Source organism: Ciona robusta, unplaced genomic scaffold, assembly GCF_009617815.1.
Source record: "Ciona robusta unplaced genomic scaffold, ASM961781v2 AP042744.1".
Lineage (NCBI taxonomy): Eukaryota > Metazoa > Chordata > Ascidiacea > Phlebobranchia > Cionidae > Ciona > Ciona robusta.
Window position 1 is genome coordinate 186,202 of NW_028323123.1, and position 17,170 is coordinate 203,371.

Below are 17,170 nucleotides of genomic sequence, written 5' to 3' on the forward strand. Positions count from 1 at the left end.
TCAAGGGTTCAAGTCCCTTATCGGGCTGTTGGTATTTGTTGTTGCATTTAAACTTTAGTCAACGTTACTGGATAGCGTTTTGAAGCACCAACAAAGCCCGGTTAGCTCAGTCGGTAGAGCGTTGGCCTTTTAATCCAACGGACAAGGGATGTAATCCCTATCGGGCTGTTTATAATTGTTGTTCCATTTAAACTTTACTCAACGTTAGATGATAGCGTTTTGAAACACTATCCCGAGCCCGGTTAGACTTTGAATCCAACGGTCAATGGTTCAAGTCCCTTATCGGGTTGTTTATATTTGTTGTTCCATTTAAACTTAGCTTAACGTTAGAGGATAGCGTTTTGAAACACGATCCCGAGCCCGGTTAGCTCAATCAGTAGAGCGTTGGACATTTACTTGGACTTTTAATCCAACGGTCAAGGGTTCAAGTCCCTTATCGGGCTGTTTATATTTGTTGTTCCATTTAAACTTAGCTTAACGTTAGAGGATAGCGTTTTGAAACACGATCCCGAGCCCGGTTAGCTCAATCGGTAGAGCGTTGGACTTTTAGTCCAACGGTCAAGGATTCAAGACCCTTATCGGGATGTTGGTATTTGTTTTTGCCTTTAAAGTTAAATCAACGTTACTTGATAGCGTTTTGAAGCACCATCAAAGCCCGGTTAGCTCAGTCGGTAGAGCGTTGGACTTTTAATCCAACGGTCAAGGGTTCAAATCCCTTATCGGGCTGTTGGTATTTGTTGTTGCATTTAAAGTTAAATCAACGTTACTTGATAGCGTTTTGAAGCACCAACAAAGCCCGGTTAGCTCAGTCGGTAGAGCGTTGGACTTTTTATCCAACGGTCAAGGGTTTAAGTCCCTTTTCGGGCTGTTTATATTTGTTGTTGCATTGAAACTTAACTCAACGTTAGAGAATAGCGTTTTGAAGCACCAACAAAGCCCGGTTAGCTCAGTCGGTAGAGCGTTGGCCTTTTAATCCAACGGACAAGGGATGTAATCCCTATCGGGCTGTTTATAATTGTTGTTCCATTTAAACTTAACTCAACGTTAGAGGATAGCGTTTTAAAACACTATCCCGAGCCCGGTTAGCTCAGTCGGTAGAGCGTTGGACTTTTAATCCAACGGTCAAGGGTTCAAATCCCTTATCGGGCTGTTGGTATTTGTTGTTGCATTTAAAGTTTAGTCAACGTTACTGGATAGCGTTTTGAAGCACCAACAAAGCCCGGTTAGCTCAGTCGGTAGAGCGTTGGCCTTTTAATCCAACGGACAAGGGATGTAATCCCTATCGGGCTGTTTATAATTGTTGTTCCATTTAAACTTAACTCAACGTTAGAGGATAGCGTTTTGAAACACTATCCCGAGCCCGGTTAGACTTTGAATCCAACGGTCAATGATTCAAGTCCCTTATCGGGTTGTTTATATTTGTTGTTCCATTTAAACTTAACGTTAGAGGATAGCGTTTTGAAACACGATCCCGAGCCCGGTTAGCTCAATCGGTAGAGCGTTGGACTTTTAATCCAACGGTCAAGGGTTCAAGACCCTTATCGGGATGTTGGTATTTGTTTTTGCCTTTAATGTTAAACCAACGTTACTTGATAGCGTTTTGAAGCACCATCAAAGCCCGGTTAGCTCAGTCGGTAGAGCGTTGGACTTTTAATTCAACGGTCAAGGGTTCAATTCCCTTATCGGGCTGTTTATATTTGTTGTTCCATTTAAACTTAGCTTAACGTTAGAGGATAGCGTTTTGAAACACGATCCCGAGCCCGGTTAGCTCAATCGGTAGAGCGTTGGACATTTAATCCAACGGTCAAGGGTTCAAGACCCTTATCGGCATGTTGGTATTTGTTTTTGCCTTTAAAGTTAAATCAACGTTACTTGATAGCGTTTTGAAGCACCATCAATGCCCGGTTAGCTCAGTCGGTAGAGCGTTGGACTTTTAATCCATCGGTCAAGGGTTCAAGTCCCTTATCGGGCTGTTGGTATTTGTTGTTGCATTTAAAGTTAAATCAACGTTACTTGATAGCGTTTTAAGGCACCAACAAAGCCCGGTTAGCTCAGTCGGTAGAGCGTTGGACTTTTTATCCAACGGTCAAGGGTTTAAGTCCCTTTTCGGGCTGTTTATATTTGTTGTTGCATTGAAACTTAACTCAACGTTAGAGAATAGCGTTTTGAAGCACCAACCAAGCCCGGTTAGCTCAGTCGGTAGAGCGTTGGCCTTTTAATCCAACGGAAAAGGGATGTAATCCCTATCGGTCTGTTTATAATTGTTGTTCCATTTAAACTTAACTCAACGTTAGAGGATAGCGTTTTGAAACACCATCCCGAGCCCGGTTAGCTCAGTCGGTAGACCGTTGGCCTTTTAATCCAACGGACAAGGGATGTAATCCCTATCGGGCTGTTTATAATTGTTGTTCCATTTAAACTTAACTCAACGTTAGAGGATAGCGTTTTGAAACACTATCCCGAGCCCGGTTAGACTTTTAATCCAACGGTCAATGGTTCAAGTCCCTTATCGGGTTGTTTATATTTGTTGTTCCATTTAAACTTAGCTTAACGTTAGAGGATAGCGTTTTGAAACACGATCCCGAGCCCGGTTAGCACAATCGGTAAAGCGTTGGACTTTTAATCCAACGGTCAAGGGTTCAAGACCCTTATCGGGATGTTGGTATTTGTGTTTGCCTCTAAAGTTAAATCAACGTTACTTGATAGCGTTTTGAAGCACCATCAAAGCCCGGTTAGCTCAGTCGGTAGAGCGTTGGACTTTTAATCCAACGGTCAAGGGTTCAAGTCCCTTATCGGGCTGTTTATATTTGTTGTTCCATTTAAACTTAGCTTAACGTTAGAGGATAGCGTTTTGAAACACGATCCCGAGCCCGGTTAGCTCAATCGGTAGAGCGTTGGACTTTTAATCCAACGGTCAAGGATTCAAGTCCCTTATCGGGCTGTTGGTATTTGTTGTTGCATTTAAAGTTAAATCAACGTTACTTGATAGCGTTTTGAAGCACCAACAAAGCCCGGTTAGCTCAGTCGGTAGAGCGTTGGACTTTTTATCCAACGGTCAAAGGTTTAAGTCCCTTTTCGGGCTGTTTATATTTGTTGTTGCATTAAAACTTAACTCAACGTTAGAGAATAGCGTTTTGAAGCACCAACAAAGCCCGGTTAGCTCAGTCGGTAGAGCGTTGGCCTTTTAATCCAACGGACAAGGAATGTAATCCCTATCGGGCTGTTTATAATTGTTGTTCCATTTAAACTTAACTCAACGTTAGAGGATAGCGTTTTGAAATACTATCCCGAGCCCGGTTAGCTCAGTCGGTAGAGCGTTGGACTTTTTATCCAACGGTCAAGGGTTTAAGTCCCTTTTCGGGCTGTTTATATTTGTTGTTGCATTGAAACTTAACTCAACGTTAGAGAATAGCGTTTTGAAGCACCAACAAAGCCCGGTTAGCTCAGTCGGTAGAGCGTTGGCCTTTTAATCCAACGGACAAGGGATGTAATCCCTATCGGGCTGTTTATAATTGTTGTTCCATTTAAACTTAACTCAACGTTAGAGGATAGCGTTTTGAAACACTATCCCGAGCCCGGTTAGCTCAGTCGGTAGACCGTTGGCCTTTTAATCCAACGGACAAGGGATGTAATCCCTATCGGGCTGTTTATAATTGTTGTTCCATTTAAACTTAACTCAACGTTAGAGGATAGCGTTTTGAAACACTATCCCGAGCCCGGTTAGACTTTTAATCCAACGGTCAATGGTTCAAGTCCCTTATCGGGTTGTTTATATTTGTTGTTCCATTTACACTTAGCTTAACGTTAGAGGATAGCGTTTTGAAACACGATCCCGAGCCCGGTTAGCTCAATCGGTAGAGCGTTGGACTTTTAATCCAACGGTCAAGGGTTCAAGACCCTTATCGGGATGTTGGTATTTGTGTTTGCCTTTAAAGTTAAATCAACGTTACTTGATAGCGTTTTGAAGCACCAACAAAGCCCGGTTAGCTCAGTCGGTAGAGCGTTGGACTTTTAATCCAACGGTCAAGGGTTCAAGTCCCTTATCGGGCTGTTTATATTTGTTGTTCCATTTAAACTTAGCTTAACGTTAGAGGATAGCGTTTTGAAACACGATCCCGAGCCCGGTTAGCTCAATCGGTAGAGCGTTGGCCTTTTAATCCAACGGTCAAGGGTTCAAGACCCTTATCGGCATGTTGGTATTTGTTTTTGCCTTTAAAGTTAATTCAACGTTACTTGATAGCATTTTGAAGCACCATCAAAGCCCGGTTAGCTCAGTCGGTAGTGCGTTGGACATTTAATCCAACGGTCAAGGATTCAAGTCCCTTACCGGGCTGTTGGTATTTGTTGTTGCATTTAAAGTTAAATCAACGTTACTTGATAGCGTTTTGAAGCACCAACAAAGCCCGGTTAGCTCAGTCGCTAGAGCGTTGGACTTTTTATCCAACGGTCAAGGGTTCAAGTCCCTTTTCGGGCTGTTTATATTTGTTGTTGCATTGAAACTTAACTCAACGTTAGAGAATAGCGTTTTGAAGCACCAACAAAGCCCGGTTAGCTCAGTCGGTAGAGCGTTGGCCTTATAATCCAACGGACAAGGGATGTAATCCCTATCGGGCTGTTTATAATTGTTGTTCCATTTAAACTTAACTCAACGTTAGAGGATAGCGTTTTGAAACACTATCCCGAGCCCGGTTAGCTCAGTAGGTAGAGCGTTGGACTTTTAATCCAACGGTCAAGGGTTCAAGTCCCTTATCGGGCTGTTGGTATTTGTTGTTGCATTTAAACTTTAATCAACGTTACTGGATAGCGTTTTGAAGCACCAACAAAGCCCGGTTAGCTCAGTCGGTAGAGCGTTGGCCTTTTAATCCAACGGACAAGGGATGTAATCCCTATCGGGCTGTTTATAATTGTTGTTCCATTTAAACTTAACTCAACGTTAGAGGATAGCGTTTTGAAACACTATCCCGAGCCCGGTTAGCTCAGTCGGTAGAGCGTTGGACTTTTAATCCAACGGTCAATGGTTCAAGTCCCTTATCTGGTTGTTTATATTTGTTGTTGCATTTAAACTTAACTCAGCGTTAGAGGATAGTCCCTTATCGGGCTGTTTATAATTTTTGTTGCATTTAAACTTAACTCAACGTTAGAGGATAGCGTTTTGAAACACGAGCCAGAGCCCGGTTAGCTCAGTCGGTAGACCGTTGGACTTTTAAACCAACGGTCAATGGTTCAAGTCCCTTATCGGGCTGTTTATATTTTTTGATGCTTTTAAACTTAACTCAACGTTAGATGATACCGTTTTAAAAGGAGAGACCGAGCTAGGTTAGCTCAGTCGGTAGACCGTTGGACTTTTCATCCAACGGTCAAGGGTTCAAGTCCCTTATCGGGCTGGTTATATTTGTTGTTGCATTTAAACTTAACTTAACGTTAGAGGATAGTCCCTTATCGGGATGTTTATATTTTGTGTTGCATTTAAACTTAACTCAACGTTAGAAGATAGCGTTTTGAAACACGATCCAGAGCCCGGTTAGCTCAGTCGGTAGACCGTTGGACTTTCAATCCAACGGTCAATGGTTCAAGTCCCTTATCGGGCTGTTTATATTTTTTGTTGCTTTTAAACTTAACTCAACGTTAGAGGATACCGTTATAAAAGAACAGCCCGAGCCCGGTTAGCTCAGTCGGTAGAGCGTTGGAATTTTAATCCAACGGTCAAGAGTTCAAGTCCCTTATCGGGCTGGTTATATTTGTTGTTGCATTTAAACTTAACTCAACGTTAGAGGATAGTCCCTTATCGGGATGTTTATATTTTGTGTTGCATTTAAACTTAACGTTAGAGGATAGCGTTTTGAAACACGATCCCGAGCCCGGTTAGCTCAATCGGTAGAGCGTTGAACTTTTAATCCAACGGTCAAGGGTTCAAGACCCTTATCAGGATGTTGGTATTTGTTTTTGCCTTTAAAGTTAAACCAACGTTACTTGATAGCGTTTTGAAGCACCATCAAAGCCCGGTTAGCTCAGTCGGTAGAGCGTTGGACTTTTAATCCAACGGTCAAGGGTTCAAGTCCCTTATCGGGCTGTTTTATTTGTTGTTCCAATTAAACTTAGCTTAACCTTAGAGGATAGCGTTTTGAAACACGATCCCGAGCCCGGTTAGCTCAATCGGTAGAGCGTTGGACTTTTAATCAAACGGTCATTTGTTGTTGCATTTAAAGTTAAATCAACGTTACTTGATAGCGTTTTGAAGCACCAACAAAGCCCGGTTAGCTCAGTCGGTAGAGCGTTGGACTTTTAATCCAACGGTCAAGGGTTCAATTCCCTTATCGGGCTGTTTATATTTGTTGTTCCATTTAAACTTAGCTTAACGTTAGAGGATAGCGTTTTGAAACACGATCCCGAGCCCGGTTAGCTCAATCGGTAGAGCGTTGGACATTTAATCCAACGGTCAAGGGTTCAAGACCCTTATCGGCATGTTGGTATTTGTTTTTGCCTTTAAAGTTAAATCAACGTTACTTGATAGCGTTTTGAAGCACCATCAATGCCCGGTTAGCTCAGTCGGTAGAGCGTTGGAATTTTAATCCATCGGTCAAGGGTTCAAGTCCCTTATCGGGCTGTTGGTATTTGTTGTTGCATTTAAAGTTAAATCAACGTTACTTGATAGCGTTTTAAGGCACCAACAAAGCCCGGTTAGCTCAGTCGGTAGAGCGTTGGACTTTTTATCCAACGGTCAAGGGTTTAAGTCCCTTTTCGGGCTGTTTATATTTGTTGTTGCATTGAAACTTAACTCAACGTTAGAGAATAGCGTTTTGAAGCACCAACCAAGCCCGGTTAGCTCAGTCGGTAGAGCGTTGGCCTTTTAATCTAACGGACAAGGGATGTAATCCCTATCGGTCTGTTTATAATTGTTGTTCCATTTAAACTTAACTCAACGTTAGAGGATAGCGTTTTGAAACACTATCCCGAGCCCGGTTAGCTCAGTCGGTAGACCGTTGGCCTTTTAATCCAACGGACAAGGGATGTAATCCCTATCGGGCTGTTTATAATTGTTGTTCCATTTAAACTTAACTCAACGTTAGAGGATAGCGTTTTGAAACACTATCCCGAGCCCGGTTAGACTTTTAATCCAACGGTCAATGGTTCAAGTCCCTTATCGGGTTGTTTATATTTGTTGTTCCATTTAAACTTAGCTTAACGTTAGAGGATAGCGTTTTGAAACACGATCCCGAGCCCGGTTAGCACAATCGGTAGAGCGTTGGACTTTTAATCCAACGGTCAAGGGTTCAAGACCCTTATCGGGATGTTGGTATTTGTGTTTGCCTCTAAAGTTAAATCAACGTTACTTGATAGCGTTTTGAAGCACCATCAAAGCCCGGTTAGCTCAGTCGGTAGAGCGTTGGACTTTTAATCCAACGGTCAAGGGTTCAAGTCCCTTATCGGGCTGTTTATATTTGTTGTTCCATTTAAACTTAGCTTAACGTTAGAGGATAGCGTTTTGAAACACGATCCCGAGCCCGGTTAGCTCAATCGGTAGAGCGTTGGACTTTTAATCCAACGGTCAAGGATTCAATTCCCTTATCGGGCTGTTGGTATTTGTTGTTGCATTTAAAGTTAAATCAACGTTACTTGATAGCGTTTTGAAGCACCAACAAAGCCCGGTTAGCTCAGTCGGTAGAGCGTTGGACTTTTTATCCAACGGTCAAGGGTTTAAGTCCCTTTTCGGGCTGTTTATAATTGTTGTTGCATTAAAACTTAACTCAACGTTAGAGAATAGCGTTTTGAAGCACCAACAAAGCCCGGTTAGCTCAGTCGGTAGAGCGTTGGCCTTTTAATCCAACGGACAAGGGATGTAATCCCTATCGGGCTGTTTATAATTGTTGTTCCATTTAAACTTAACTCAACGTTAGAGGATAGCGTTTTGAAATACTATCCCGAGCCCGGTTAGCTCAGTCGGTAGTGCGTTGGACTTTTTATCCAACGGTCAAGGGTTTAAGTCCCTTTTCGGGCTGTTTATATTTGTTGTTGCATTGAAACTTAACTCAACGTTAGAGAATAGCATTTTGAAGCACCAACAAAGCCCGGTTAGCTCAGTCGGTAGAGCGTTGGCCTTTTAATCCAACGGACAAGGGATGTAATCCCTATCGGGCTGTTTATAATTGTTGTTCCATTTAAACTTAACTCAACGTTAGAGGATAGCGTTTTGAAACACTATCCCGAGCCCGGTTAGCTCAGTCGGTAGACCGTTGGCCTTTTAATCCAACGGACAAGGGATGTAATCCCTATCGGGCTGTTTATAATTGTTGTTCCATTTAAACTTAACTCAACGTTAGAGGATAGCGTTTTGAAACACTATCCCGAGCCCGGTTAGCTCAGTCGGTAGACCGTTGGCCTTTTAATCCAACGGACAAGGGATGTAATCCCTATCGGGCTGTTTATAATTGTTGTTCCATTTAAACTTAACTCAACGTTAGAGGATAGCGTTTTGAAATACTATCCCGAGCCCGGTTAGACTTTTAATCCAACGGTCAATGGTTCAAGTCCCTTATCGGGTTGTTTATATTTGTTGTTCCATTTAAACTTAGCTTAACGTTAGAGGATAGCGTTTTGAAACACGATCCCGAGCCCGGTTAGCTCAATCGGTAGAGCGTTGGACTTTTAATCCAACGGTCAAGGGTTCAAGACCCTTATCGGGATGTTGGTATTTGTGTTTGCCTTTAAAGTTAAATCAACGTTACTTGATAGCGTTTTGAAGCACCAACAAAGCCCGGTTAGCTCAGTCGGTAGAGCGTTGGACTTTTAATCCAACGGTCAAGGGTTCAAGTCCCTTATCGGGCTGTTTATATTTGTTGTTCCATTTAAACTTAGCTTAACGTTAGAGGATAGCGTTTTGAAACACGATCCCGAGCCCGGTTAGCTCAATCGGTAGAGCGTTGGACTTTTAATCCAACGGTCAAGGGTTCAAGACCCTTATCGGCATGTTGGTATTTGTTTTTGCCTTTAAAGTTAAATCAACGTTACTTGATAGCGTTTTGAAGCACCATCAAAGCCCGGTTAGCTCAGTCGGTAGTGCGTTGGACATTTAATCCAACGGTCAAGGATTCAAGTCCCTTATCGGGCTGTTGGTATTTGTTGTTGCATTTAAATTTAAATCAACGTTACTTGATAGCGTTTTGAAGCACCAACAAAGCCCGGTTAGCTCAGTCGCAAGAGCGTTGGACTTTTTATCCAACGGTCAAGGGTTTAAGTCCCTTTTCGGGCTGTTTATATTTGTTGTTGCATTGAAACTTAACTCAACGTTAGAGAATAGCGTTTTGAAGCACCAACAAAGCCCGGTTAGCTCAGTCGGTAGAGCGTTGGCCTTATAATCCAACGGACAAGGGATGTAATCCCTATCGGGCTGTTTATAATTGTTGTTCCATTTAAACTTAACTCAACGTTAGAGGATAGCGTTTTGAAACACTATCCCGAGCCCGGTTAGCTCAGTAGGTAGACCGTTGGACTTTTAATCCAACGGTCAATGGTTCAAGTCCCTTATCGGGCTGTGGGTATTTGTTGTTGCATTTAAACTTTAATCAACGTTACTGGATAGCGTTTTGAAGCACCAACAAAGCCCGGTTAGCTCAGTCGGTAGAGCGTTGGCCTTTTAATCCAACGGACAAGGGATGTAATCCCTATCGGGCTGTTTATAATTGTTGTTCCATTTAAACTTAACTCAACGTTAGAGGATAGCGTTTTGAAACACTATCCCGAGCCCGGTTAGCTCAGTCGGTAAAGCGTTGGACTTTTAATCCAACGGTCAATGTTTCAAGTCCCTTATCTGGTTGTTTATATTTGTTGTTGCATTTAAACTTAACTCAGCGTTAGAGGATAGTCCCTTATCGGGCTGTTTATAATTTTTGTTGCATTTAAACTTAACTCAACGTTAGAGGATAGCGTTTTGAAACACGAGCCAGAGCCCGGTTAGCTCAGTCGGTAGACCGTTGGACTTTTAATCCAACGGTCAATGGTTCAAGTCCCTTATCGGGCTGTTTATATTTTTTGATGCTATTTTTTGATGCTTTTAAACTTAACTCAACGTTAGATGATACCGTTTTAAAAGGAGAGACCGAGCTAGGTTAGCTCAGTCGGTAGACCGTTGGACTTTTCATCCAACGGTCAAGGGTTCAAGACCCTTATCGGGCTGGTTATATTTGTTGTTGCATTTAAACTTAACTCAACGTTAGAGGATAGTCCCTTATCGGGATGTTTATATTTTGTGTTGCATTTAAACTTAACTCAACGTTAGAAGATAGCGTTTTGAAACACGATCCAGAGCCCGGTTAGCTCAGTCGGTAGACCGTTGGACTTTCAATCCAACGGTCAATGGTTCAAGTCCCTTATCGGGCTGTTTATATTTTTTGTTGCTTTTAAACTTAACTCAACGTTAGAGGATACCGTTATAAAAGAACAGCCCGAGCCCGGTTAGCTCAGTCGGTAGAGCGTTGGACTTTTAATCCAACGGTCAAGGGTTCAAGTCCCTTATCGGGCTGGTTATATTTGTTGTTGCATTTAAACTTAACTCAACGTTAGAGGATAGTCCCTTATCGGGATGTTTATATTTTGTGTTGCATTTAAACTTAACTCAACGTTAGAAGATAGCGTTTTGAAACACGAGCCAGAGCCCGGTTAGCTCAGTCGATAGACCGTTGGACTTTTAATCCTTTTAATCCAACTTTTAATCCTTTTAATCCAAGACTTTTAATCCAACGGTCAATGGTTCAAGTCCCTTATCGGGCTGTTTATATTTTTTGTTGCTTTTAAACTTAACTCAACTTTAGAGGATACCGTTATAAAAGAACAGCCCGAGCCCGGTTAGCTCAGTCGGTAGAGCGTTGGACTTTTAATCCAACGGTCAAGGGTTCAAGTCCCTTATCGGGCTGTTTATATTTGTTGCTGCATTGAAACTTAACTCAACGTTAGAGAATAGCGTTTTGAAGCACCAACAAAGCCCGGTTAGATCAGTCGGTAGAGCGTTGGCCTTTTAATCCAACGGACAAGGGATGTAATCCCTATCGGGCTGTTTATAATTGTTGTTCCATTTAAACTTAACTCAACGTTAGAGGATAGCGTTTTGAAACACTATCCCGAGCCCGGTTAGCTCAGTCGGTAGAGCGTTGGACTTTTAATCCAACGGTCAAGGGTTCAAGTCCCTTATCGGGCTGTTGGTATTTGTTGTTGCATTTAAAGTTAAATCAACGTTACTTGATAGCGTTTTGAAGCACAAACAAAGCCCGGTTAGCTCAGTCGGTAGAGCGTTGGACTTTTAATCCAACGGACAAGGGATGTAATCCCTATCGGGCTGTTTATAATTGTTGTTCCATTTAAACTTAACTCAACGTTAGAGGATAGCGTTTTGAAATACTATCCCGAGCCCGGTTAGCTCAGTCGGTAGAGCGTTGGACTTTTTTATCCAACGGTCAAGGGTTTACGTCCCTTTTCGGGCTGTTTATATTTGTTGTTGCATTGAAACTTAACTCAACGTTAGAGAATAGCGTTTTGAAGCACCAACAAAGCCCGGTTAGCTCAGTCGGTAGAGCGTTGGCCTTTTAATCCAACGGACAAGGGATGTAATCCCTATCGGGCTGTTTATAATTGTTGTTCCATTTAAACTTAACTCAACGTTAGAGGATAGCGTTTTGAAACACTATCCCGAGCCCGGTTAGCTCAGTCGGTAGACCGTTGGCCTTTTAATCCAACGGACAAGGGATGTAATCCCTATCGGGCTGTTTATAATTGTTGTTCCATTTAAACTTAACTCAACGTTAGAGGATAGCGTTTTGAAACACTATCCCGAGCCCGGTTAGACTTTTAATCCAACGGTCAATGGTTCAAGTCCCTTATCGGGTTGTTTATATTTGTTGTTCCATTTAAACTTAGCTTAACGTTAGAGGATAGCGTTTTGAAACACGATCCCGAGCCCGGTTAGCTCAATCGGTAGAGCGTTGGACTTTTAATCCAACGGTCAAGGGTTCAAGACCCTTATCGGGATGTTGGTATTTGTGTTTGCCTTTAAAGTTAAATTAACGTTACTTGATAGCGTTTTGAAGCACCATCAAAGCCCGGTTAGCTCAGTCGGTAGTGCGTTGGACATTTAATCCAACGGTCAAGGATTCAAGTCCCTTATCGGGCTGTTGGTATTTGTTGTTGCATTTAAAGTTAAATCAACGTTACTTGATAGCGTTTTGAAGCACCAACAAAGCCCGGTTAGCTCAGTCGCTAGAGCGTTGGACTTTTTATCCAACGGTCAAGGGTTTAAGTCCCTTTTCGGGCTGTTTATATTTGTTGTTGCATTGAAACTTAACTCAACGTTAGAGAATAGCGTTTTGAAGCACCAACAAAGCCCGGTTAGCTCAGTCGGTAGAGCGTTGGCCTTATAATACAACGGACAAGGGATGTAATCCCTATCGGGCTGTTTATAATTGTTGTTCCATTTAAACTTAACTCAACGTTAGAGGATAGCGTTTTGAAACACTATCCCGAGCCCGGTTAGCTCAGTAGGTAGAGCGTTGGACTTTTAATCCAACGGTCAAGGGTTCAAGTCCCTTATCGGGCTGTTGGTATTTGTTGTTGCATTTAAACTTTAATCAACGTTACTGGATAGCGTTTTGAAGCACCAACAAAGCCCGGTTAGCTCAGTCGGTAGAGCGTTGGCCTTTTAATCCAACGGACAAGGGATGTAATCCCTATCGGGCTGTTTATAATTGTTGTTCCATTTAAACTTAACTCAACGTTAGAGGATAGCGTTTTGAAACACTATCCCGAGCCCGGTTAGCTCAGTCGGTAGAGCGTTGGACTTTTAATCCAACGGTCAATGGTTCAAGTCCCTTATCTGGTTGTTTATATTTGTTGTTGCATTTAAACTTAACTCAGCGTTAGAGGATAGTCCCTTATCGGGCTGTTTATAATTTTTGTTGCATTTAAACTTAACTCAACGTTAGAGGATAGCGTTTTGAAACACGAGCCAGAGCCCGGTTAGCTCAGTCGGTAGAGCGTTGGACTTTTAATCCAACGGTCAAGGGTTCAAGTCCTTTATCGGGCTGTTGGTATTTGTTGTTGCATTTAAAGTTAAATCAACGTTACTTGATAGCGTTTTGAAGCACCAACAAAGCCCGGTTAGCTCAGTCGGTAGAGCGTTGGACTTTTTATCCAACGGTCAAGGGTTCAAGTCCCTTTTCGGGCTGTTTATATTTGTTGTTGCATTGAAACTTAACTCAACGTTAGAGAATAGCGTTTTGAAGCACAAACAAAGCCCGGTTAGCTCAGTCGGTAGAGCGTTGGCCTTTTAATCCAACGGACAAGGGATGCAATCCCTATCGGGCTGTTTATAATTGTTGTTCCATTTAAACTTAACTCAACGTTAGAGGATAGCGTTTTGAAACACTATCCCGAGCCCGGTTAGCTCAGTCGATAGAGCGTTGGACTTTTAATCCAACGGTCAAGGGTTCAAGTCCCTTATCGGGCTGTTGGTATTTGTTGTTGCATTTAAAGTTAAATCAACGTTACTTGATAGCGTTTTGAAGCACCAACAAAGCCCGGTTAGCTCAGTCGGTAGAGCGTTGGACTTTTAATCCAACGGTCAAGGGTTCAAGTCCCTTATCGGGCTGTTTATATTTGTTGTTGCATTGAAACTTAACTCAACGTTAGAGAATAGCGTTTTGAAGCACCAACAAAGCTCGGTTAGCTCAGTCGGTAGAGCGTTGGCCTTTTAATCCAACGGACAAGGGATGTAATCCCTATCGGGCTGTTTATAATTGTTGTTCCATTTAAACTTAACTCAACGTTAGAGGATAGCGTTTTGAAACACTATCCCGAGCCCGGTTAGCTCAGTCGGTAGAGCGTTGGACTTTTAATCCAACGGTCAAGGGTTCAAGTCCCTTATCGGGCTGTTGGTGTTTGTTGTTGCATTTAAAGTTAAATCAACGTTACTTGATAGCGTTTTGAAGCACCAACAAAGCCCGGTTAGCTCAGTCGGTAGAGCGTTGGCCTTTTAATCCAACGGACAAGGGATGTAATCCCTATCGGGCTGTTTATAATTGTTGTTCCATTTAAACTTAACTCAACGTTAGAGGATAGCGTTTTGAAACACTATCCCGAGCCCGGTTAGCTCAGTCGGTAGAGCGTTGGACTTTTAGTCCAACGGTCAAGGGTTCAAGTCCCTTATCGGGCTGTTGGTATTTGTTGTTGCATTTAAAGTTAAATCAACGTTACTTGATAGCGTTTTGAAGCACCAACAAAGCCCGGTTAGCTCAGTCGGTAGAGCGTTGGCCTTTAAATCCAACGGACAAGGGATGTAATCCCTATCGGGCTGTTTATAATTGTTGTTCCATTTAAACTTAACTCAACGTTAGAGGATAGCGTTTTGAAACACTATCCCGAGCCCGGTTAGCTCAGTAGGTAGAGCGTTGGACTTTTAATCCAACGGTCAAGGGTTCAAATCCCTTATCGGGCTGTTGGTATTTGTTGTTGCATTTAAACTTTAATCAACGTTACTGGATAGCGTTTTGAAGCACCAACAAAGCCCGGTTAGCTCAGTCGGTAGAGCGTTGGCCTTTTCATCCAACGGACAAGGGATGTAATCCCTATCGGGCTGTTTATAATTGTTGTTCCATTTAAACTTAACTCAACGTTAGAGGATAGCGTTTTGAAACACTATCCCGAGCCCGGTTAGCTCAGTCGGTAGAGCGTTGGACTTTTAATCCAACGGTCAATGGTTCAAGTCCCTTATCTGGTTGTTTATATTTGTTGTTGCATTTAAACTTAACTCAGCGTTAGAGGATAGTCCCTTATCGGGATGTTTATAATTTTTGTTGCATTTAAACTTAACTCAACGTTAGAGGATAGCGTTTTGAAACACGAGCCAGAGCCCGGTTAGCTCAGTCGGTAGACCGTTGGACTTTTAATCCAACGGTCAATGGTTCAAGTCCCTTATCGGTCTGTTTATATTTTTTGATGCTTTTAAACTTGACTCAACGTTAGATGATACCGTTTTAAAAGGAGAGACCGAGCTAGGTTAGCTCAGTCGGTAGACCGTTGGACTTTTAATCCGACGGTCAAGGGTTCAAGTCCCTTATCGGGCTGGTTATATTTGTTGTTGCATTTAAACTTAACTCAACGTTAGAGGATAGTCCCTTATCGGGATGTTTATATTTTGTGTTGCATTTAAACTTAACTCAACGTTAGAAGATAGCGTTTTGAAACACGAGCCAGAGCCCGGTTAGCTCAGTCGGTAGACCGTTGGACTTTCAATCCAACGGTCAATGGTTCAAGTCCCTTATCGGGCTGTTTATATTTTTGTTGCTTTTAAACTTAACTCAACGTTAGAGGATACCGTTATAAAAGAACAGCCCGAGCCCGGTTAGCTCAGTCGGTAGAGCGTTGGACTTTTAATCCAACGGTCAAGGGTTCAAGTCCCTTATCGGGCTGGTTATATTTGTTGTTGCATTTAAACTTAACTCAACGTTAGAGGATAGTCCCTTATCGGGATGTTTATATTTTGTGTTGCATTTAAACTTAACTCAACGTTAGAAGATAGCGTATTGAAACACGAGCCAGAGCCCGGTTAGCTCAGTCGATAGACCGTTGGACTTTTAATCCAACGGTCAATGGTTCAAGTCCCTTATCGGGCTGTTTATATTTTTGTTGCTTTTAAACTTAACTCAACGTTAGAGGATACCGTTATAAAGAACAGCCCGAGCCCGGTTAGCTCAGTCGGTAGAGCGTTGGACTTTTAATCCAACGGTCAAGGGTTCAAGTCCCTTATCGGGCTGTTGGTATTTGTTGTTGCATTTAAAGTTAAATCAACGTTACTTGATAGCGTTTTGAAGCAACAACAAAGCCCGGTTAGCTCAGTCGGTAGAGCGTTGGACTTTTAATCGAACGGTCAAGGGTTCAAGTCCCTTATCGGGCTGTTTATATTTGTCGCTGCATTGAAACTTAACTCAACGTTACTTGATAGCGTTTTGAAGCACCAACAAAGCCCGGTTAGCTCAGTCGGTAGAGCGTTGGCCTTTTAATCCAACGGACAAGGGATGTAATCCCTATCAGGCTGTTTATAATTGTTGTTCCATTTAAACTTAACTCAACGTTAGAGAATAGCGTTTTGAAACACTATCCCGAGCCCGGTTAGCTCAGTCGGTAGAGCGTTGGACTTTTAATCCAACGGTAAAGGGTTCAAGTCCCTTATCGGGCTGTTGGTATTTGTTGTTGCATTTAAAGTTAAATCAACGTTACTTGATAGCGTTTTGAAGCACCAACAAAGCCCGGTTAGCTCAGTCGGTAGAGCGTTGGCCTTTTCATCCAACGGACAAGGGATGCAATCCCTATCGGGCTGTTTATAATTGTTGTTCCATTTAAACTTAACTCAACGTTAGAGGATAGCGTTTTGAAACACTATCCCGAGCCCGGTTAGCTCAGTCGGTGGAGCGTTGGACTTTTAATCCAACGGTCAAGGGTTCAAGTCCCTTATCGGGCTGTTGGTATTTGTTGTTGCATTTAAAGTTAAATCAACGTTACTTGATAGCGTTTTGAAGCACCAACAAAGCCCGGTTAGCTCAGTCGGTAGAGCGTTGGCCTTTTAATCCAACGGACAAGGGATGTAATCCCTATCGGGCTGTTTATAATTGTTGTTCCATTGAAACTTAACTCAACGTTAGAGAATAGCATTTTGAAGCACCAACAAAGCCCGGTTAGCTCAGTCGGTAGAGCGTTGGCCTTTTAATCCAACGGACAAGGGATGTAATCCCTATCGGGCTGTTTATAATTGTTGTTCCATTTAAACTTAACTCAACGTTAGAGGATAGCGTTTTGAAACACTATCCCGAGCCCGGTTAGCTCAGTCGGTAGACCGTTGGCCTTTTAATCCAACGGACAAGGGATGTAATCCCTATCGGGCTGTTTATAATTGTTGTTCCATTTAAACTTAACTCAACGTTAGAGGATAGCGTTTTGAAACACTATCCCGAGCCCGGTTAGCTCAGTCGGTAGACCGTTGGCCTTTTAATCCAACGGACAAGGGATGTAATCCCTATCGGGCTGTTTATAATTGTTGTTCCATTTAAACTTAACTCAACGTTAGAGGATAGCGTTTTGAAATACTATCCCGAGCCCGGTTAGACTTTTAATCCAACGGTCAATGGTTCAAGTC

The 17,170-nt window shown here is 42.5% G+C and overlaps 3 non-coding genes across 3 annotated transcripts; all 3 read left to right on the forward strand.

Annotated features, from left to right (window-relative positions):
- Positions 1-653: 653 nt before the first annotated feature.
- On the forward strand, positions 654-726 carry Trnak-uuu (transfer RNA lysine (anticodon UUU)). The gene has a single exon. It is a non-coding gene; the product is annotated as a tRNA-Lys (tRNA).
- Positions 727-1,076: 350 nt separating this feature from the next.
- Positions 1,077-1,149, forward strand: Trnak-uuu (transfer RNA lysine (anticodon UUU)). The gene has a single exon. It is a non-coding gene; the product is annotated as a tRNA-Lys (tRNA).
- A 5,099-nt stretch (positions 1,150-6,248) lies between these two features.
- Positions 6,249-6,321, forward strand: Trnak-uuu (transfer RNA lysine (anticodon UUU)). Its single transcript has one exon. It is a non-coding gene; the product is annotated as a tRNA-Lys (tRNA).
- Positions 6,322-17,170: the final 10,849 nt, after the last annotated feature.